Below are 24532 nucleotides of genomic sequence, written 5' to 3' on the forward strand. Positions count from 1 at the left end.
CTTGAGCACAGGATGCCTGAAGGAAAGGGAGAAGAGGGAGCCCAGGCATCAGATGGGCAAAAGGAGCGTTACTCTGAACAAACACAGGGACGGGAAGGAAAGTACAGCATTTCGCTTCCTGAGATCATCCAGGGAAAGGCTCACATAGAATAGGAATCAGTGTCTAGCGTGTTATAGGTGAACTTGGACGTCACCTGGATAGCCAGCAGGACACGGCCTGAGCGTTCATATCTTAAAGCTTCAGTGTCTTAACTGTAAAATGGATATAATTAGAGTTTTAAAAAATTTCTTTGAAATAGTTTAATTCTAAAAAAGATTTTCATTAGTTTCTCTCTTTGTGGTTTATCCATTGGTTGTTGTTGTTTTTTATTATATACTAGAGGCCCGATGCATGAAATTCATGCAAGGGTAGGTCTTCCTTTCCCTGGCTGCCAGCACCGCTTCTCTCTGGCATCCGGGACCCGGGCTTCCCTCTGGCTGCCATCAGACACCCGGGACGTGGGCTTCCCTCGCCGCCCGGCTTCGTCTGGAAGATCTTCCGGAAGGACATCCGGTCTAATTAGCATATTAGGCTTTTATTATTATAGATGTTTTATTGATTTCAGAGAGGAAGGGAGAGGGAGAGAGAGATAGAAACATCAATGGTGAGAGAGAATCATTGATTGACTGCCTCCTGCACGCCCCGCGCTGGGGATCAAGCCTGCAACATGGGCATGTGCCCTGGCCAGGAATCGAACTGTGACCTCCTGGTTCATAGGTTGACACTCAACCACCGAGCCACACCGGCCGGGCTGTCCATTCGTTTTTTTACATCTTCAAAAAAAAAAAAAATCACTCTGCAGCTACTGGTGGGGGTGGGGATTGTGGAATTAATACAAATTACTTTCCCAGAGTATCCTTGCAACCATGTCATTGGTCTTAGGAGCTCTGAATTCCATTCCAATCACTCCCTGTTTCAACCACAGCTTTCCAGGTAAAAGAGATTTCTTAAAACAAAGAATAATCTTACCTGTTCCTAACACTTCCTCCAGATTTTTTTTTTTTTTTTTTTTTTACCTAAAGGTACTGGCACTGACATAATTTAATTAATGTGTGTGAAACTACAGTGCTCCAGAATCTGGAATGGATGTAATTTAAATAAAATACAATGTGTGCACCTCCAATACCATTTTTTAATGTCATACTCTATCACTTTTGTTTAATGTCAAATCACAAGAGACATTTTTTGTCTGTTAATTGCATTTTACATGCCCCTCATCATTGGCCTTGAAGCAATTACATTTTAGAGAAAAACTACTGAAGCAAGGAGTAACGTCCAAAATAGTCAAGTTCACTCAAGTCCCTTTCCCTCAATGACATCTCCAATAGCTAAATGGCTACTCACAGTTTATTCTCCTACAGCCATTCTACTCTCAGAAATTTAGATAAAAGACTGAGGGATTTAGAGAAAGATTTTTATTTTCAGAATTTTTATGAAAATGTAACAAAAAGAAAGCTGCTTGTTTCCAATACTGTGCTATAGAAATGATCCTTTACACAGAGCATACATTGTTAGCACACACTACTAGTAAAATGAACTAAATAATTCATCAATCTTTGTTACCCTTCATCCATGTGTTGCATGAACCACACTGTACTTGTCGGCTTGTGGCTCAGGGATTCTGCATAGACTTAGAGTTCGCTGTACTGACAGAGAGGATCTGAGAGTCTGACTTGTAGTGATAACCCTAACCTGTGATATTCCTGAATGTTGGGTTGAGTCACATGAAACCGCCATATGTGACATTTAAAATGGCTGGGCCCATACACCACAACCAGCTTCATACACCACAACCAGACAGCCCCGGGCTCCAGGGCGGCCTTTGGCTTCCTGAGAACATCACAGGGCTCTTCCCCTGTTAAACTGATGTGAGCAGATGTTTTGCAGCCATCGTCTTGCCCAGGGCCCATCGGCCTACTATCCTCACCTTCCCCTGCCCACTCCTTTATCCTTCGACGGGACAGTGTCTATTACATCCACCCAACAGACACTCTCCAAAATTACCGAAGACCACTCAGGAAATCGCCAAATCCAGCAACCCTTTCCTGTCTGTCGCCTTGGAGATGTGGTCACTCTCTCCTTTCACAGTTCCCTCTTTCATGACTTGTTTATCTTTTATTTATTTATTTTTAAACACATTTTTATCGACTTCAGAGAGGAAGGGAGAGGGAGAGAGAGATAGAAACATTAATGATGAGAGGGAATCATGGATAGGCTACCTCCTGCATGCCCCCCACTGGGGACCGAGCCCCACAACCCAGGCATGTGCCCTTGACTGGAATCGAACCCGGGACCCTTCAGTCTGCAGTCTGATGCTCTATCCACTGAGCCAAACCAGCTACGGCCATTACTTATTGACTTATCGCTACATTTTCTTGTCCATTCGTCTCCACTTTCTTTTGCTCACCTCAGCTTCACCCTGAGCAAATGACCCCTTTCTGCTTTCTAGCCACTAAGACACTCACATGTGACCACTCTTCTCTGTCCCCCCCCCCATCCCTTCTTTCCTGGTACTCAGTTGAGAGGGGCCCTGTTCCTCCACCATTGACCCCGCCTTGTGCTATCCCCTGCTTCCACCTGTCCCAGGGACATTGCCCCCCAGCTTGTCACTTGTCCACACCCTCAGCCCCTTCCTATAGGTTCTTTCCCCTCAGTATAGAAACTTGCTTGATTTTCTCCTATGATACAAAGAAAATAACCCCATGTCACCTTCTAGCTACTGCCCTGTCTCTCCTTTCATCACTCAGAGTTAGGCTTAGGTATTCTAACTTTTCATCTTCATCTCTTATGACTGTTACTACCTGATGTCTCAGGTTCGCCTGCCCAGAAACAGAACTTGATGGGAGTCTTTTATTTGAAGACAATCCCGGGTAGGGGCATGGGGACGAGAGCCCGGCACAGAGAGTCCATATGGGTGTCAATGCACTACTGCTGCGGGAAGCTGGGATTTGAATCTCGTTGGGAGCGTTTGAGAAACCAGGTTTCCCCTCTTCCGGGTGGGAATACTAGGTACTTACCCGTCGACTCTCATCCTGCATCACTGAGGGCTGCTTTCGGGGTGCTGACCCTGGCGCTTCCAGCCAGCTTTGGCTTGCATCTGTCTGTCTGATGGGCATCTCCCTGCTCACAGGTGCAAACAGGACTCGTGACACCTACTCCCTCCCAGGGACCCCAACTCTGGCTTCTCTATGCCTGACAACACCAGGCTTCCAATTGCTCAGAGCAAAAACATCGGGTCATCTTTTACTCCCCTTTCCTCTCACGCCACAATCAACCAATCAACAAATCCTATTGCCTCTACTTTCAAAATAGATCCAGAGTGCGGCCACTGCTGTCCACCCAGCCCTCGCCACCGTCACTGCTGGCCCGAATGAGCCTTCTCAGTGCTGGGAGCTGGAGCGACATGGCTGGAATATGTCAGGTCAGGTCGCTCCTGCACTAAACCCCTGCAGTAGGTTCTGCTCTCACTCTCCGTGAAAGTCAAAGTCACGTCGTCTGCTCTCATGGCCTGTGTGAGCTGGTCCCTGTGGCCCCTGACCTCTCTCCTTCCATGCTCCCTCGCTTATCTGCCGTGTTCCCGGGGCTCTGGGCGCGTCCCCACCCCAGGGCCTTTGCTTTCCCTGTCCCTGCCACTCGATGCCCTGCCTGCAGCACTGGCCTCCTACACACCCCGCTCTTTCACCTGCATCTGGTCTTTGCACAAATGTTATTTTCTCAGTACGGACTTCCCTGAGCACCCTCTTTAACATTGAACGCTCCTACCTCTGACCTTCTCTGTCATCCTTACTTGTCTCCATACCTCCACCTAAGTATACATTTTATTTCTTAGTTTTATGATCGATCTCTCCCCAGGAGGATCTGGCTTTCAGGTAAGTCGGCTGCTCCAGTCCCAGCACCAGGCAGTGCCTGTTTATAACTAAGTGCTCCCAACAGCTTCCTATCGCTCTCCTCAGCCGGCAGCCCAGACCTCAGAACACATTAGGCCTTTGGTAAACGCTGTTGAATGGATCAGTAAATCTGTGATTGATCAGATAGCTAAGCTATTCTAAAATCTCTGTCAAGGTAACTCCACTCTCTATTTCTAGTCCAACCCTTCTTCCTAACCTTAAACTTGCAATGCCAACAGCTGCTCGTCTCAGCCTGGTGGTGTAGCACCTCCAACTCAGACGGCCTAAAGTTCACCTCATCTCTGGCTTTCTAACTTGTAAATTCATGCCTAAGACTTCCTCGTCCCTCGGTCCTGTTATTTTTGTATCCACTGGCTTCTTTACTGCTAGTGATCAACCCTGACAGTGTGCCCAACAAGGATCTCTGTTTGTCTTCCTCCTGTGATTCTCACGGCAAGGCCCTCATCAGACCTTGACCATCTCTTATTCTGTCAATTCAGTCATTCAGTTCTCCGTTCTGCTCTTCAGACATCAGCAGACCTTTATCGAGTCCCCAGGGCCCTGTGTGCCTGCTGGGCCCGTGTTGTACAGAATGTGCCATAGAAACGGTTTCCTTGATCAGGACAAATGCCACTTTGTAGGACACATTGATATGGTCTCTATGTTTCAATGCTTTAAGTGTGTTATTAACAGGAGTTTGTACAACTCGGTTACCAAAGCCAAGGCCTGAATCCAGGCCAGTCAAACCCATTTCTATCTTCCTGGGATGAAGGCAGGGGTCTAACACAGTCCACTCCCACTGTGGGCTTGCCCTTCCGCCTGGGAGTGCGTTCCACTGTGTTTTGTTAATGCACCTCCATTGCTGACAGTCTGGACAATGACGATGAACCGTCTGTATGCCTTTTGGTGCTGTGGTGAGGGACATCAGCTCAGTGACTGATGTCCCTCAGGTCTTCCTGTGACCACCTATGACATGTACCTGAAGGCCAATTCCAGGAAACGCACCAAAGTATCCATCTGTGGCCTCATAGTCTGTATTATTAGATTTATTCACATGCTTCTCTCCCCAGAAGCTTATATTTAATGAAGCAGGATCTGTGTTGTAGTAAACGTGTGTGCCTTCAACATTGCTTGGACATATTGGAGAGGGAGGGTCGGGGGGAGGTCTGTGAATGTTGAAAGTAATAGAATCAAGTTACAGGCTGCACTCATTTCAAACATATCATATAGCTGTTTTGCATTAGAAGGAACTGTACCTAACATGGACAGTAGGGACTATACATGCAAATCATATTTTACTCAGGAATGAATCAAGAGGCCATTCTTTCTTCGATTCAGCCAAGTAGGAAAAAAATTCCCCTGAAATTTAAGAATTAGGATTAAAACACCAGCTCCCTCTGTTGGTCACTTTAGAAAAGGCCTCACCTCCCAGAGTAAACTATTGATTAAACTGGGAAAAAATCAATGAAGACACATTTGAAATGTAACCTATCTGAGACTGCTCTTCTGAATATATAAGAAGAAGTAAAGCACACGGCATCGACTGCCATTTCATACAGTGTCTCCTTCCCGCTGATGACAGTGGCCCGAAAGCATCTGTGTTTGGGAGGACTGGTGATAACGGAGCCACAGACAGAGACTCGGGGCTCTTTGAAGATAAGGGCTATCGAGTTCAGGCTGCAGGACCTGGCGGCCCCAGTCACCGGAGCGCTCAGAAAGGTGGCCGCTGGCTGCAGCCCGCAGCACGTGTGAGGCAGTTCACCGTGTTGGAGCCAAGAACTCGCATTTATCACATCCTGGGAGCCAGGACTCCGGAGCATGCTGCCACAGGTGATCTACCAGACAGTGGCCGGAGGTGGGAGAGACGGAATCTCAGCCTCCCAGACCCACCTGATCACAATCTTCTCTCTGCAACAGTCCCTCAGTGATCCGCATGCATGTTCTAGCAAGAGAGGCATCTAGCCCTCCGGCTTTTTCGGGAAAGGGCTAGAGAGTAACACTTTAACCTCACGGACCCACAGTCTCTGCCACAACTGCTCACCGCTGCCATCTTAGCACTGCGGCAGCCGCGGCTGAGTGTGGCCGTGCCCATAAAATTTTATTCTCCAAAACCCGCAGTGGGTCTGGTCCACTGGCCGCAGCGCAGTGACTTCTGGCTTAGAATGTGTGGGGCCGTTTTAAAGGTAGCTTTACCTCCCACCGCTCCTGGGTCAGCAGCTCTGGGTTGGCCCTGCATTTGCATTTTTAACAAGCACCTGAGCAAGTTCGGGTTCAGGTGGTCAGCAAGCCAGACCCTGAGAAACACTCTCAGCCATCCTTTCCCCTTGCAGTGTTTCATCCTTTTACTGGGACTTGTGATTTTCCTTTAAGTCGCGCATAGAAAGAAAAATTTAATTGTTTGATCTGTTCTTCTTTTCAGCAACACCTCCCAGGCTCTTCCTCGTGCTTCTCACACGAGGGTGGACGGGTACGAGTTGTTTGTTTTTCCCAACCGAGCAAACTGAGCACTCTAGGGCAGTGGTCGGCAAACTCATTAGTCACAGAGCCAAATATCAACAGTACAATTGAAATTTCTTCTGAGAGCCAAATTTTTTAAACTTAAACTTCTTCTAACGCCACTTCTTCAAAATAGACTCGCCCAGGCCGTGGTATTTTGTGGAAGAGCCACACTCAAGGGCCAAAGTTTCGCATGTGGCTCTAGGGAAAGCTGGCTTCGGAAGCGGTCCCTGCTCGTTTGTCCCAGAAGGAAGGACAAACTGCAGGCAGCTTTGAGCATAAAAACTCATTACAGAAGAAATTAGAAGCTCTGCGAAGAACGACTCCTCTCCTTTACTGCTTCTCTAATTTCTTCAAGCCCAAACTCAACGGCTCTAGCTCAGCTGTCCAGGGAATAGTTTTATGATTAAAGAAAACAAACACCAGGCAGTTACTGTCTTTCGAGTCTCTCTCAAAGGGGAAAGGGAGGGATACAGACAGCTGTGAAGGAGCTTGGTCCTCTTTCTCTAAATGGCTAGCTGTTTCTTTTATAAAAGTAAGATTTGGATTTACCTTTTCATCCTAACAATCCATCCCTTCTCAGAACTGGAAATTGTTGACAGCTTTAAACTTCGCAATATGTTTGGGGTTTTTGTTTATGCTCTTTGAAGAGGGAGCATTTTAAAGACTTGGATTTCTTTTTAACAACGTGTGTGTTTCTTTAACAACTCTGGATGGAGCGTATTATAAAGCTATCCAAGTCTCAGAGCATGGAAACAATACTTACACTTTAGGAATCCAAAGTAAAACTTTTGAAGACTTAGAAAAAACCTCAAAAAAATAGAAAAAAAACTTCAACACACTAAATTTATTCAAAAAGTTGATAAAGTTTACATATGCAACTTTAACTGTAATTTGGGAAAATATTTCAATGAAATAGTAAAGAATTGCAGAGTCCTGAGTCTGATAAATATGAAAAACACTTTATTATCCTAATATTTATTTATGGAATAAATACAGGGAAAATTCAGATAAAAATTAATGAAATATGAAACAAAGGCAATAAAGGTGAGAACTATTCTGAAATTTAGAAGCCAACTGTAATTTTTTAAAAATTCCAAATTAATTAAAATGAAGAGGTAAATTTTTAAAAGAAGTATTGAATAAACTTTTGGATTATTTAATAATCAAATTAGTGAAGAGGAGTAAATTATATCAACATGCTGAAAAGAGATATAAGTTTCTTGTTGATTTTACAGGAAATACCAACATTGACTAAGATAACAAGATCCATAACATGCTACTACCAAAGGGTCATTGATAGAAATGAATATTGAATATTGTAATGAATATTGTCAATGCAAGAGTGTTTGAAGTTGGTCACTGACTGGGTGAAATGGCCGTGCCCAGGAAGCTTACACTTGTCATATAAAGAAGTAACTAACGGAGCCATGACTGCATAATGGGGAAGGACAGCCTCCTCAGTAAATGGTGTTGAGAAAACTGGACAGCCACTTGCAAAGCCATGAAACTAAATTACCATCTTACCCCACACTAAAAATTACTCCCAATAAGTTAAAGACTTGAGTGTAGGATCTGCAATTATAAAGCTGGAAGAAAACACAGGCGATGTGCTCCTTGACAGCAGTCTTGGTGATGATTTTTTTTTTTTTTTTAGATCTAACTCCAAAAGCAAAGGCAACAAAAGCAAAAATAAATAAGTGGGACTACACCAAAGGCTTCTGGGCAGAGAAGGACACTATCAGCTAAATAAAAAGGCAACCTACGGAATGGGAGGAAATATTTGCAAATCATATATCTGATAGGGGGTTAATATCCAAAATATATGAAGAACTCATACAACTCAACAGTAAAAAGCAAACAATTCAATTAAAAATGGGCAGAGAATCTGAATAGACATTTTTCCAAAGAATACAGAATGTCAACAGGTACATGAAAAGTTGCTCAACATCACTAATCATTAGGGAAGTGTAAATCAAAACCACAATGAGATGTCACCTCACACTAGTTAGAATGGCTGTTAAGGAAGAAAAGAAGGAAGGAAGGAAGTGAAAGTTTTGCGACGCAGGAAACAAGTCACAGAGTCCAGGCCATGGAAAGGGGGGGGAGGTTTTAATCTTGCGCTTCCGGGCGAAACTCACCCGTCCGAGAGTGGGCCAGGGGAGTTCGCGCCAAAACGGGGGCTCAGGTACTTCCTTTATACAGCTGTTTAGTGAGGAGAGGGTGGAGGGCATGAGAGGTGTGGAATTCCTGCCTCGGGCAGGGGTCTGGGAAGGCTGGCAAGGGTCTGGGAAGGCGCCAGTTATCTTTGTCACCATCTACCTTGCGGATTCTTGCATGGCTGTGGTCTTTCCCCCATGCCTAACAGGAAGGAAGGGAGGAAGGAAGGAAGGGAGGAAGGAAGGAAGGAAGGGAGGAAGGGAGGAAGGAAGGGAGGAAGGAAGGGAGGGAGGGAGGGAGGGAGGGAGGAAGGGAGGAAGGAAGGGAGGGAGGAAGGGAGGGAGGGAGGGAGGGAGGGAGGGAGGGAGGAAAGGAGGAGGAAGGGAGGAAGGAAAAGTATTGGTAAAGATGTGAAGAAAAGGGAACTGTTGTGCACCGTTGGTGGGATAGTAAATTGCTGTAGCCACTATGGAAAACAGTATGAAAGTTTCTCAAATAATTAAAAGTAGACCTATCATATGATCCAGCAATACCACTTCTGGGTATTTGTCCAAAGAAAACAAAAGCATTAACTTGAACAGATATATGCAGCATTCCCACAATAGCCCAGATATGGAAATAACCTAAATGCCTATTGATGGGTGAATGGATAAAAAAAAGACGTGATTTATAGATATTATTCAACCATAAGAAATAATGAAATCTTGCCTCACTGGTGTAGCTCAGTGGTCGAGTGTGGACCTATGAACCAGGAGGTCACGGTTTGATTCTCCGTCAAGGTACATGCCTCAGTTTCGGGCTCGATCCCCAGTAGGGGTTGTGCAGGAGGCAGCCAATCAATGATTCTCTCTCATCATTGATGTTTCTATCTCTCTCTCCCTCTCCCTTCCTCTCTGAATTCAATAATAATAATAATAAAAAGAATAAAATCTTGCCATTTGCAACAACACGGATGAAACTTGAGGGCACTATGTTAAATGAAATATGTCAGACAGAGGAAGACAAATACTATTTGATTTTTCTCATATGTGTAATATTTAAGAAACCAAAAACCAAGCTCATAGAACTGGTTCGTGGTTGCCAGAGGCAGGGTGGGGTGGGCAAAATGAGTAAAGCGTGTTAAAAGGCGCCAGCTTCCGGGTATGCGGTAAATGAGGTAAATGTGCCACGGGTGATTGCACAGACAGGGAGGTGACTACAGTTAGCAACACTGCAGTCCGTATTTGAAAGCTGCTGAGAGAGTAAACTTAGAAGTCCTCGTGACAAGAAAAACAATTTTTGTAACTGTGTGTGGTGACGAACGTTCAGTAGCGTTATTGTGATGATCATTTTACATTATTTACAAATAGCCATCAGTATATTATACACCTGAAATTAACATAATGATATCTGTCAATTAAAACATATATAGAACCAAAGAGTATGCAGCCAGAAGTAGTAGGCAAGTATTGTTATAGAGTTGTATCACAGTTAATTAATATGAGAAGTTATATTTGTTAACGAAAAAAACCATTGAAACCTGTAAAGAATTTTAGTGAGTTTATTTGAGCCAAAATGTCGACATATGCCGGGAAGCAGAACCTCAATGAATTGAGATAATGCTCCAAGGAATGGTGAGTTACATCTGTATTTATACATTGCCATCAAAGGAGGGACATAGGTGGGCTACATGAAATTCATTGGTGACGGATTAAGGAGGTGGGATAAAGTCAACCGGTGGGAAACCCCTGGGATTGGATAAGAAGCAAAATGATGGACACATACTTAGGTGGGTACAGGAACAATTAACATGATAATGAAGGAATTTGAAGTATCTGTCCTGGTGCCCACCACATTTGGTTGTGCCCCAGGGGCTCCAGCAAAAGAAGGAAGTTACAAGTTACCCAGACATCTCACAGACATCTCACAGATATGTCATCTTAGAGGCAAAAAGGCAAATGGGCTCAGGAAAGAAGATCCAAGTTGATCTTTGTCAGGGAAGATATTGGACTAGGACATGACTGCCCACTATAACCTGTTTGTAGTTAAATATTTAATTTTCAGACCATCCTTTGTGGTTATTTCAGGTCTCTGAGTTTGCAAGATGGCCACGCAGGCCTCCCCTGAGCTTGTCAGGTTAGCACGTGGCTCCTTTCGTTCACATATTATTTTGTGAATTTTGCGATGCTTGGGGTATATGTCAGCTTTCTAAAATGTGTATTTTGTTGGGATAGTTTTCCTAATTGAAATAAATATTCATTTTTGTAGCTAATTTTGTAATTTTACTATTTCTCCCCGGTTGTATAAGTTTCAACCCAGAGAACCTGGATCTGCCTCGGGGTCTGAAGAATCCAGATACGAAGGGTCAAGAGAAGGAAGTTGAGGGGCCTCACTTTTGAGGGACATGTCAGATGCCAACTGACCCCTTCTGGCAGCTGCTGGCCCCCTTCCGTGGCCCATTGGGTCAGGAGAGAGCTGTGGGCCTTTTCTTCGTATTTGCTACAACCGAAGGTGGTTACAGCAACTGCTGTCTGCCTGACGCGGGTCAGGAGAGCCGCTGGCTGCGGGTAAGGGGTGAGCACAATGACCGGCCCAAGGACGAGTGTTGAGTAGATTGTGAGGGGGTGTTGCCTCTTGAGCTTATAGAAGAGCATGTGCGAGGCAGAGCAACAACATGCTAAGGCGTTAAGAAATAGGTGTTAGCGGTCCCCAGTGGGCCGTGGTGACAGAGTGTCTGTGCAGCTTGGTTATCTGCCTGAAAGGTGAAGCCAGGAGACATGTGGCCGGAGTTTGCATAGCCAGGTCCAGCTCTGCTGTAAGCTGTCTGTTCTTTGGGGTGGCTTTCGGCAGAGGGGTTGCCTATGAAGGTGACAGGTGAGGTCAAGCACCTCCCTGCCCAGGCCGCCCAGCAGCCTGCCCTGACCCCCTGATGCCTTGCTGCAAAATAGTAGCTACAGGCTGTATTTGTTGCTAAATTATTTCGCTTGTTTTGTTTTGTTAATTCCTTAACATGGGCCACCAAAAATTTAAGAAATATAAAGTGTGTATAAACACCAACGCCTGAGAACCACAACACTATGAAGACACTCTTTTGAGTTCAAATGTAAGATGTTACTTTGTTTGGAGAAATTATCTCGAGATGCCTTCAGTCCACGGTTCTCTGTTCTGTAGTAAATGCTGAATTTTACAACATCACCCAACACAACACCATTTACCACACACTGCCCTGTAAACCCTGAGGTTTGTTTTCTTATCTTTTTGTAATTCCAGGGCCAGACTCAAGCTTTGGTTTCTGAGGCATCCACTTCAAAGAGGCCCCGCTTCAAAGCCAGCTACCTCAGTACACAGGTGGCCAGCCCAGGACCCGAGGCAGCCTCCCGCCGTCCTGGCCAGGCACCAGGCACCTTTGCTGCAGACGTCCTGGTTGATCTCAATAACTGACCCTCTGGGCTACTTGGTTTTCGTTTCTTCCTGCGGTTTCAATTCCTGTTCTTAAATTTACCATTAAATTTTAAATTTACCACTAAAGAGTGAGCCCTCAGAGGCCTGGCCAGATGGCTCAGTTGGTTAGAGTGTCGTCCCAATATGCCAAGGTTGTGGGTTCAATCCCTAGTCAGGGCACATACAAGAATCAACCAATGAATGCATAAATAGGTGGAACAAAATATCAATGTCTTCCTCTCTCTCTCTCTCTCTCTCTCTCTCTCTCTGTTTCTCTCTCTCTCTCTCTCTCTCTCTCTTTCTCTCTCTCTCTCTCTCTCTCTCTCTCTCTCTCTCTCTCTCCACTACCCTTCCTCTCTCTCTCTGTAGTCAATCAACAAGCATTTAAAAGAAAAGAGGGAGCTGGCAGAAACCGTAGGCCCCTAGGCTCCACCCCAATGAAAGCAGAACCCCAGGCCCATGCCATTGGTTCCTCTCTCTCTACCTGGGGTCTCACTATGTGGTCCCAGTGACAGGGGCAGAAATAGAATATTGGGAACCAGCTAGAATTGTAAGAAATATTAATCATGCTCTGTTAACTGTGATTGTTTTGTCTGATTAAAGAAAGCACATGGGACCTGGGAGCTCACCTGGAAAGGCGGCCCAGCCTCCCCATTTGGAGCTGCCTGTTATCATGGAAAGATGAACAACCGTGTTGCAGAAACCAGAATCGCCAGCCCTTTGAAGACCCCAGCCCTTGCATATCACTAAGCCCTTTGAAGACCCAGCCTTTTGCATATCTGTGAACTGCCCATTAGCCCTTTTGCCTACTTCCCCACGTAATCTTTGTCCTTCTACCAATATAAGCATCCGGCTTTTGGGGCTGCAGAGCAGATTTGTGTGGATGACCTGCTGCTCTCCCCTGCTGCCGGCAGGTTTGGAATGGATTCTCATATAGGATTCCACCCTGTCTCTGCTAAATTGGCTCAAGTAGTGACAGGCCTCATGGGCCCTGGATTGTCAGTCACACAGCTGTGCTGTGATTGCCCCGCCTTGTAAGGGATGAACCTGCATCTTCTCATTGTCCTGATGGGTGCAGCTGAAGAAGACTTGCAATCATAACCAGAACCACAGGGCTCCACTGGTCATTAATAGGCTGAGCCCAGTGAAAACTCACACCTGGTAGGTCAGGCACTGGGCAGTGATGGAGCTTTTTATCTGAGCTGGTCAAGCAGGCCCCAGTCAGCACCCGATGGCCATTGCTCTGGGGCAGACCAGGCTGAAGGAATGCAAGTATGTTGACTCTTCTGGAAAGAACTCGTTTTTTTACGGAAATAAAATCACTGCCTAAGAACAGGAATGGGAAAGAGAGAGAAAAGAAAAAAACAAAACGAAAAGGAGCAGAAGAGGGAATGCCCGCAAGGTGAGTGTGCAGGCTAGTCGCCTGTCCTTCCTCTGGGATGCTGCTGTAAAGCACGCGGTTCTTTCTCTCTGGGGACCTGACACTTCTAACTGATTGACACCGTCATCCCGGTGCGTTAATGTATTTTTTCTGCTGATAGAAACAAACATGCTTTGCAAGTGGCTTGGGGCCACATTGGGAACAAAACCAGAGCGTGGCTAGGACCTTAGGGCAGCTGAGAACTCACTCATCTCACTTCATGATTTTGCTGAGAATCAGGCAAGATCTCATCCTCTCTCTCTAGTTCATTAAAATGTTTTCTGTCCCATTTAAAAAAAATCATTAAATAAGCAACGCCACACTTTTATTTACTTAGACAAAATCCTCTGAAGTTATTTTTGAAAACCGATGTAGGTGTAATTGAAGCTCCTACTTCTAAGAATCAAGCTTTGCTGAAACCGGTTTGGCTCAGTGGATAGAGCGTCGGCCTGCGGACTCCAGAGTCCCAGGTTCGATTCCGGTCAAGGGCATGTACCTTGGTTGCGGGCACATCCCCAGTAGGGGGTGTGCAGGAGGCAGCTGATCGATGTTTCTCTCTCATCGATGTTTCTAACTCTCTATCCCTCTCTCTTCCTCTCTGTAAAAACTCAATAAAATATTTTTTAAAAAAAGAGACAAGCTTTGCTATTCGTAAATCTCTTTGAGGTGAGCACAGCAGGAGCCGGGCCCAGTTGCCGGAAGCTAATTCCAGCATGTCATAAATGCAAGAAGTTTCATCAAAAGGTTGATGGAACCTTGAGGATTGCCTGCTGGAAATGGCTGAGGGCATTTCCCCACACCTAAAAGATTTGCATAGATGATTGCTTGCTGCCAGACAGCTGAGGGCATTTTAATCTACATGTTATTGCCTCCTACTGGCCAAACACCTGAACAGCTATAGGCAGTTCCCCCAATCTGACAATGGATTCTGTATACCAAACCTTGCCTTTGATATGTATATCTACCTTACCTTAGGACAATTTGTGTTAATAAAAAGCAAGGGGTCTAGAGAGACAAGAGGACTTGGTTTCTTTAGCTAAGTCTTCTCTGGCCCCCCAAATGCCTTCCAAAATTATGTTTTGTCTCTGGACTCTTGATTAATTTACAACCACCCTTTTTCCAGATTCCTGAACCCTTCTAGATGCTGGACAAGACCCCCAGCACCCGGTCTCCGTTTACGTGTCATTTTCTGCGCAGCTAATAGCCTGCACCAGTTACGAGCACGTCACCGCAGCATGGCTGGCTGCTGTTTGAAGCTGATGGAAGATACTTGCAGCTTAAAGTGTCAGGAAAGAGGGAGAGAAGAATGAACAGAGTTCCCTGTGGGAGGACAAGAACCCTGGTAGGAAAGAATTCTGCAACTATGCCCTCTGCATTGCTTACCGTGCCTCAGTGTCATGCGGCTTGAAGTAGAGGTTTTGCTCATGACTTAACCTGACAGTTAAGATGCACCACCTGCAGACTCTTCTCAGAAAATGAGTCGCTGACTCTCCTTTCAAGGATGGGAGAGAAGGGAACTGTTTATTGAGCATTGCATTCCTCCGGCCTGGGAAGTCCAGCCAAGCAGAGAACCCACAGGAGGAAAAAGGGGGCCTTTCCCAGGAAGTGGGGGCACAGGTTCCCAGGGCTGGCTGCAACAAGGAGCAGATGGCCTGGCAGCATGGGGACCAGGCCAGCAGGCAGCTAGAGAGAGTGCTGCCCATGCCTGCCGTGGAGAAGCGGTTCCGATCAGTTAGGCAAGGCAGAGTGGTGACTGTGATGCTGTGTGCAGCTCCGGGATGAAATGAAATGGCTGAAGGCGGAGGTGAGGGTCAGGTGGAAAGATCTCAGAAGCCTGAGAAAACAGATATGGTTGCTAAATGATCAAGACTGTGGATATTTGAGATATAAGGTCCCCAAATAATATATGATCCAGTGATTCTCTTTTTTTAAAAAAAGTCTGAATAGCCACTTTTCCAAACAGGACATTCAGATGGTCAACAAACATTTGAAAAATACTCAACATCACTAATCATTAGAGAGATGCAAATCAAAACCACAGTGAGCTATCACCTCATACCTATCAGAAAACTTACCAATAAATCAACAAAAAACAAACAAGTGTTGGCATGGGTGTGGAGAAAAAGGAACCCCCATGCGTCGCTGGTGGGAATGAAGACTGGTGCAGCCATTGTGGAAAACAGTATGGAGTTCCCCCCCAAATTAAAAATGGAACTGCCTATGACCTAGCGATTCTGCTTATAGATATTTATCCAAAGAAAACAAAAACACTAGTGTGAAAAGACATGTGCATCCCAGTGTTCACTGAAGCATTATTTACAATAGCTAAGATCCAGAAGCAAACCAAGCGCCCGCCAATGGATGACTGGATAAAGAAGCATTGGTAGCCCTAGCCGGTTTGGCTCAGTGGATAGAGCATCAGCGTGTGGATCAAAGGGTCCCGGGTTTGATTCTGGTCAAGGGCACATGTCTTATTTGCAGGCTCCTCCCCTGCCAGGGCCCTGGTCGGGGCTCATGCAGGAGGCAACCAATCAATGTGTTTCTCTCACATCAATGTTTCTCTCTGTCTTTCCTCTCTCTTCCACTTTCTCTACTAGTAAAAATCGATGGAAGCCCTAACTGGTTTGGCTCAGTGGATAGAGCATTGGCCTGTGAACTGAAAGGTCCCAGGTTCAATTCCGGTCAAGGGCATGTACCTTGGTTGCGGGCACATCCCCAGTAGGAGGTGTGCAGGAGGCAGCTGATCGATGTTTCTTCTCATCGATGTTTCCAACTCTCTCTCCCTCTCCCTTCCTCTCTGTAAAAATACAATAAAATATATTTTCCAACTCTCTCTCCCTCTCCCTTCCTCTCGGACCCAGACTGGAGATTCTTTCTTTAAAAAAATCAATGGAAAAATATCCTCAGGTGAGAACTAACAACAAAAAAATTTTTTTAAAGTGGTGGTATATATATGCAATGGAATATTGCTCAGCCATGAAAAAGAAAGAAATCTTGTCATTTGCAACAACATAGGTACAAGGTATTAAGCTAAGTGAAATAAGTCAGACAGAGAAAGACAAATACTATATGATTTCACTTATATGTGGACTCTAAAATAATTATAAACAAGCTAAATGCCTAAATTATAATAATGCTAAGTATGCCATAGCATATTTATTCAGTGAAATTTAGCCTTTTTAGAATTATGTTCTTAGTGTGCATGTAGCATAATGTGAAAATATTTATAATATGTTAAATGTAAAAATCAGGGTATATAACTGCAAATAGGATCACAGCCACATAATAAAACAACATGCAAAGTACTGAAAAAATACATCAAGTGGTAATAATTTGGGGGTAGTGGAACCATGATTTTTTTTTTTTTTTACTTTTTAGTCATTTCCAAATGTTCTTTAATGAAATCTATTCTTCTTCTTATAAAAATACTAGAGGCCCAGTGCACAAAATTCGTGCACGGGTATGGTCCCTAAGCCTGGCCTGCGATCAGGGCGATCTTTCCCAGCTGCCCGCAGCCGACCCGGCCCCCACTGCCACCCACCCCCAGTTCCCCATTGGTTCGCAATTGGGTGATTGGAGCCTGCTGGCTGGGGGGAAGAACCGAGAGATCGGCCGTTCCCGCTCACTTGCTGGCCCCGCCCCCACCGTGGGTAGCCCTCTGTGTGTGGGGTGATTGGTGGGGCGGGGGCTTTGGCCCTGCACCACCTGCGTCTCCCACCACCCACCCCCAGTTCCCCATTCGCCATCGGGCAATCGGAGCCTGCCGGCCCGGGAAAGGGACCAAGAGATGGCCAGTGCGCCTCCTAGTGACTGGTCAAGCGGTCGTTCTGGCTGTTCCGCTGTTAGGGTCAATTTGCATATTACCCTTTTATTATAGAATAGAGGCCTGGTGCACGGGTGGGGGCCAGCTGGCCTGCCCTGATGGGGCCCCAGATTGGGGTGGGGGCCCCGCTGGGGGGCAGGGCTGGCTGGGGCGAGCAGCTGCGGTCATTTTAGTCTCTGGTTGTTCCGCCGTTTCGGTCGCTGGGCTTTTATTATATAAGATTACTTAATTTTTTAAATCCAAAACATGAGGTCAATTGAGTCAATGTCCAAGAGTAGCTGCTAGGGGTCACTCAGCTTTTCTTGAAGGTTGCTCTAAGATACTTGCTAAGCTTCCATTTCAATTCAGCAGGCTGCGGTGGGGCACCTTCGGGTGTGGCGGGGAGACACAGACACAGAGGCCAGTCAGTCAGTCATGTGGCTGCACACCCCATTCCCACGGCATCCACCTCGGACCCAGACTGGAGCTAAGGCCACGTGGGACTGAACTTGGCCTCACACCACTGGAGGAGGGTGTGCGAAGCCATGTGAACTGGGAGTTAAAGACTGGGAAGTGTGCAGATGTGAGGGAGAATATTCCAGAAAGAGGAAGGAAGGCATTAAAGTGCATGTGGAGAAGTGATCTGTCCGCTGTGATGGGAACCGTCCATGCGCGTCAAGGACAGACTTGAAGTGAGATGCGTGTGATTGCAGTAATGCACTTGTCGGCCCCTACAGAAAGCCTGACTACACCTGACCCTCTTCCAAACTTTAAACAACACACACTTAACAAACCCTCAAATGCTCAAAGGCCCATAACTCGGTTTCCCGGGCTTTGGCCTATCTTTGTTTGCCATTCTGGACTTGCATAATTACAGTTAGAAATATAACAACAGCATCAAATCTTTACCCAGGGCGGACCTGTGCCAGGCCCTCTGCGAAGCCTTTGCCATGTATTATCTCCCAAGAGCCTCATGAAAACCACAGGAGGTCGATCCTTATCCCCATTCAACAGATGAAAAAACTGAGTCACAGAAATAGTAAATGATTTTACCAAGGTCACAAGGATAATAGGGAAGAAGAAAGGACTTGTCCAAAACTAATCACATGATTCATTAAAATTAACTCAGGCTGAGGCAACCAAACCAGGAAGGGCCCTATGGTGTAGTTCAGCAAGATGGTCACTAGGTGGCAGAACCAGCCTAGTTTGCACGTGTGGACTGGGGGTGATGGGTCTTGGAAGCTGTTCTGGGATCCAGTAATGGTTAGAAATAGCCCTTTCCCTTCAAATTAGGCCGTTTGGGACAGGAATAACACTCTTCCCTACACAGTGAAGTCTTGAAAGGAAAAATTTCATTTTCAAAATCCAGAATCACAAAGTATTTCCCACGTTACAGAAACCTATAATCTACAGAAGAAATCTGGAGAGGGTGTGTCTTCTCATGTTTTTCTTCCACAGAAGAGGGAGCCCCCGTCAGCTTGGTTTCCTTAGCTGAAGTTCTCTCTGCTTTCCATGGCCATGCCTTTGCCTGCTGCCATAAGGTAGAGGGAACAGCTTTCTTTCTAGGAAAGGAACACGCTGTAGGGCGGACACCATTTGTCTACCCTGGGTTGACTTTTCCACTTTCCTTCACCTGTCAAATTGGCAACTACTTAACTTAGGTTAAATAGGCATAGATATATAGCAGGGAGAGTTAAAGAGGAACATCGTTCAAAGGATCAATTTAACAGGCAGAACCCGACTTTGTCCTTTGTCATCTGTTATTCAGCTCAGTCTGATTGAAGTCAAAACTCAAGCAATCAGTTGCTCAAAGACCCACAGGCATTCTATCTGTTAATAGCCCTGACCCTGATGAAGGTCACAATTACAGGATTTCCTGCCCGACTTTTCGGGGTGTAGAGATCAGAGGGATGGCCCTACAACCCTGGTAATGAAACACAGGCTGTCCCCAAATCACCGGATACTGGGACCTCGTGAGAAGAAAGGGTTCATGACGGGGACGCCCTCAACGTCTAAGGGACGTGTCAGGCCAAAGCGCATCATGTTCAGATCACAACTGACCCACCCAACCGTAGCAGCCTTGACCCCCACTTCCTGTGTCATAGAAAGACCCTAACCCTGCAGGACTCACACCCCCGCTCTTGCCCCCAGTCCTACTTCAAAGGAAAAATCCTGGTCAGAACACATGCCACTGAAGGACACAAAGAAGAGCTTGTAATTCCCACATGTGGAATGAGGAGACGCATCCAGAGCCGCTCAGGGTGCAGCCGGGCCCCTGTCACCCACATCCGGAGGCTGTGCTTTCAAATGGGAGCAAGTCCCTGGCCTCCTCCTTCTCCCCGTCTTCCAACGGGAGGGGCACCTCCATCTCCGGATCAGATTCCGGGGATTCATGGGGATGCGTATGTATTTATCACAGTATACACCTGATCAGCCTCAGGGAGCCTGATTTATATAAAATGAAATTGTGTGCACTTTGATGAGCTCAGACAAATGCATATGATTGCAAATCCACCACCAGGAGAGTGAGAATTTTCAAGACCCCCAAAATTGCGCATTCTCATTAAACGCGGACCTCCTCCCGCCCCTCCCCCAGGGTCTCAGCTCCTGATAACAAATTGTCTGCTTGCTGTAACTCTAGGGCTTCTCTTTACAGACAAAGTAATGAAACCATCCCCCATGTAGACTTTTCGCCTGGCTTTTTCACTCAATATAGTATTTTTAAGATTAATCCGTGATAGCGGATATGTCTGTGGAGTATTTTATTGTTGTGCCTATTTCATTGTATGAACATGCTACAATTTGTTTATCCATTAACCAACACCAAACATTCCTCCTTTTAATTGCATGTAGGGGGGTGACATTGGTTAATAACATCATATAGGTTTCAGGGGTACAATCCTATGGTACCTCATCTGTGTATTGCATCATGTGCTCGCCACCCACAGTCTAGTCTCCCTCCATCACCATACATCTGACCCCCTTTGCCCTCTTCATCCTCCCTGCCCCTTCCCCTCTGGTAACCTTTGTGCTACTGTCTGTGTGTGCGGGTTTGTTTGTTTGTCAAACATTTTCTTGTTTTTGCTTTTCAGCTGGTTTCGGTGAAGTTGCTGGAGACATTGGAACATAGGCCTGTGAGAGCGCGTTTTCGTCTTGGGTAAATATGGGAAGTGAAGTGGCCGGGCCACGTGGTAAACGCCCGTGTAACGTCTAGGGCCGGGCCGCAGTCAGACAGGGATGTGGACAAGCAGGTAGCGCTTCATTCTAAACCCCCGTGGCCGGAATGTCTGAGGCAGGGCCTCTCCCACACGAAGGCGAGGAGTCCGGGCCTCCCTCTGGCCAGTGGGCTGTTTACTGTGCTCTGTGTCTCCCTCCCAGACTGTGGGAAGGGTCCCAGCTTTTCATCTGAGTCTGAGAAGATAAAGCCGCCGAGCGCTGCTCCCCTCACCGTCCCAGCCCAGGAGCCCCGGCCGCTGGCTCCCCTGCGTGTTCCCCACAACTCTGCCTGGGCCCCCGGAGCCGGGGCCACTCAGAAGAAGGCTGCCCGGGGCTCCCTTCTGTCACTGTTTTGCCCAAGGGGACGTCAAGGTAGAAGGAATACTCACGGAACCGGATCCCCTTGCCACGTGTTCCCAAGGACACCCTCAGACCCCAGCGGCCACCTGCCTGGACCAGTTGGTGCCTGCCTATGTGTGGCGTGCATGAGGGGAATATCCTTCTGTAGTTCCAGAAAGCAGAATCTGCAATATCTCAGGCTGAGTTCAGAATCTGGATTATCTGGGACTGAGAAGAGAAGCTAACAATAAAACAAATGCATAGGAAGCTGTGGGCTTGATGACATTAAATATGAATTTCCTAGCGTCCACTCGGTGATCCTGAGAACTGCTCCCGCCCAGGTGTGCAGCGTGACAGTACGGACATGGCCTTGTTTTCACGGAGCTTCTTTTCTAAGGGAATAGGCGGTGACCAGTTCATCCATCCATAAATGGGACACACACACACACACACACACACACACACACCAAGAAAAATGTTAATGTCGGACAAAGACTAAAACCAGGCTGCTGCGCAGGCAGGGGCTGGGGAGGCCTCTCTGAAGAAGCCGAGGTAGAGAAGGTGCCTTCCTAGGACAAAGAGGCGGCTGGGGCACAGGCTCAAGGTCAAAGGAGCCCGGGAACAGAAAGACAGCTGCGAGGTCCGGGGCTGGGAGGGGCGTGTGTGAGGCGTGCGGCAAGCTCGCCTCCACCAGGGCACTGCACACGCTACGCGCTGCCTCCAAGGCCGGCTTCTTGCCCTCGCAGGTGAGAAACACAGACCTTAGAAGAAACCTGAAGTTAAAGGGATTGAGACTGAGAATGAATTTATAGAAGTCGAGTGAATATGTCCGATGAGCAAAACAATAAAACTGAGAACGTTGTCTGGGCTTCTAGAGACATCCCTGTCCTTGCCCCTCCCTCTCGCCACCCTGTGATTTTCTTATCCAGCCCCTCAGCTTCTCAGAGCTCTTCCATCAGGTTTAGTTTATTTTATTCTATTCCATTCTCATTGCTGATGGAGCAGTTCATGAACTTTTGTCTGTGTTCCAATGTTATGCTAATTTATGCAAATGATAATTATGTTTTTGAGAAGTTGCATCCTGGGTGAATCACAATATCAACATGTGAAATTTGAGACTAAATCACAACATAAACAGCACAGCGATGATTGATTTTCACCGGGTAGCATGACTACAGATCTCGCTGAGTAGAGTAAGCTGAAGGGCGTGTCCAGTCTCCTGGAGACAGTGGGTGGGGCCACAAGCTCAGATGGCACTGATTTTATTTTACAAGTTGGTCCTCCCAGCAATTATCACATATTTAATATAAATCATCATGGCTTACATGTGGCCCACAGAAGTCAATCTGCAAATATTAAACTGTAGTAGGCAATTTCCTGCTTAGAAGGGCTTACTTGATTGAAATTCCTAGAACAGAAATGTTATAATAGACAAGAGGCCCGGTGGACAGATTCGTGCACCTGTGGGGTCCCTCGGCCTGGCCTGCGCCCTCTCACAATCCTGGACACCTCAGGGGATATCAGAGGCCCAGTGCACAGATTCAGTCCAATCCCCGCAGGCCAGGCCGAGGGACCCCACTGGTGCATGAATCCATGCACTGGGCCTCTAGTATCTTTGGTTAATCTCTTCCCACCCCCGCCTACGCTCTGAGATTCATCAGTCTGTTCCATGTTTCCATGCCTGTGCGTTGAGTGTCTGCCCCCTGGTGGTCAGTGCATGTCATAGCTACTGGCTAAACAGTAGAACAGTCACTTAGGCTTTTATATATATAGATGGATCTCATTTCAAAGGAATATAAAATTACAGAATAATTGAGTCTGTAAAATTTTAGTTTATTCTCAATTAATCTCAACTAATTATAATTTTATTATAATAGTGATTTACTATAAGCTGACATAGTCAAACAGTAGACTAGGAATATTCTTACTATACATATATTATACATATTAGTAAATATCAATTATATATTATGTAATTATGTTATATAATTTATGATATGTATTTAATTATGTATTATTAAATAATTATATAATAATATATAATTTAATCCTCCCAACAATCTTATGCAGAAATTGAGGCTTAGGAATATTAATTAACATGTCTGATACCACACTTTCCAGCGACTCCATGGCCAGGGCTTTAACCAGGATGTCACAGTTCAGAGCTTCAGTTCTTAAGCTCCACACACTAGCCTCTCACCGCGGGGACCCACCGGAGGAGGTGCTCCGGGCAGACGATTGCACACAGACTTGTAAAGCTGCCCAAGAAGGAAATTCCATCTTCTGAGTGGGCTGGCGGTCCAGGTCCCTGTCTCTACTGTCTGTTATCCAACATGCTGGCTGAGCGCTCACTACATGCGAGGCACAGGAAACTACAGCAGCAAACAAGACACAGCCTCTGCTCTCCAGAGTTCACAGTAGGCAGGCATGTGCGTTTCCAGGGCTGTCAGAACAAAAGACCACAAACCGGATGGTTAGCACCAACAGAAATGTATTGCCTCACAGTCTGGAGGCCAGACGTCCAAAATCAAGGTGTCATTAGGCTCTAGGGGAGGACCCGTGGCTGTGGCTGCCACTCCGGGCTCTGCCTCCTCCTTCCAGGGCCTGTCCCATGTCTCCTCCCTTCTCTCCCCTGTGAGGACACGTCCCCGGAGTCAGGACCCACCTGGTAATCCAGATCCTCAACTCCCTGATGACAGGCTGGGTGCTGTACTGCATAATGACTGGAAGGCGGCGCTGGGAAGGTGATATTTAGGAAGAGACCTAAAGGAAGTGGCAGAGAAATCCTTTGGTCCCTAGGGTGTGGCGAGGAGCTCAGCTGCCTACCAGAACGTTCTGCTCCCCTGGCCCGCACTGCACCACATTTCGTGCACCCTGATGGAGGTGAGGGCAGGTGCAGCCTGAACCACTCAGAGCGCCCACTTCTCCCCTTCGGCTTGCTGTGAGGGCGGACCCTCCCCAGCACCTTGGAAACCGCGTGCTGAGCGTGGCAGACCCCCCTTAGCCGGGCTCCAGAGTGCCAGCATAGGGCAGCCCTGCGCGGCTGGCCTGCCCACGCCTCAGAGGAGGGGGAAGCTGGCCACTTGGGGCTTCACAGAATTTGGGTTCAATTCGTCACAGCAGTTCTCATTCCTCGTGGAAGACACGAGAGAGGAGCAGTAAGGCAGCAGGAACAGCACCTGGTGCAAGGGCGTCGCGGATGTGGAAGGGCAGCAGGACAGCCGGTGTGGCCGGAATGGAGCAGGCAATGAGGAATGTGCTAGAAGATGGGCCAGGGAGGCCTAGGAGCCACACCCTGTACCACAACAGGTCACCGTGGACTGTCGCAAGTTTGGAAGGCGTTGCAGAATTTAACTGAGGGTGATGCAAGTTGCAAGAGTTGCACTGGAAAGAAAACCAGTTAGAGGAGTGTGGGCTGGAGCAGGGAGACCAGGGAGGAGGCATCTGCAGGAACCGAGCCAGAGCTGAGGGGGGCGTGGCCAGGCCCGCAGGCAGGTGATGGATTCGGTTTCAAGGTGGAACCTCCTGACTTCCTGAGAGATTGGGCATGGGGTCTGAGAGGATGAGAGAACTCGAGGGGACTCTAGGGTTTGGGGCCTGATTCACGGGAAGAACCGAGTTGTCACATACCCTGTCCAGGGAAGGCCGCCCTGATGCCAGCATCTCCTGTGCACGGCAGGTAAGGACACAGGCGCCAGAGCCGGGGCAGCACCTGGCTGAGGAGTCCTGGAGCTCCGAGAGCCGAGGCCGTC

This window comes from Eptesicus fuscus, chromosome 19, assembly GCF_027574615.1.
Source record: "Eptesicus fuscus isolate TK198812 chromosome 19, DD_ASM_mEF_20220401, whole genome shotgun sequence".
Taxonomy (NCBI): Eukaryota; Metazoa; Chordata; class Mammalia; order Chiroptera; family Vespertilionidae; genus Eptesicus; species Eptesicus fuscus.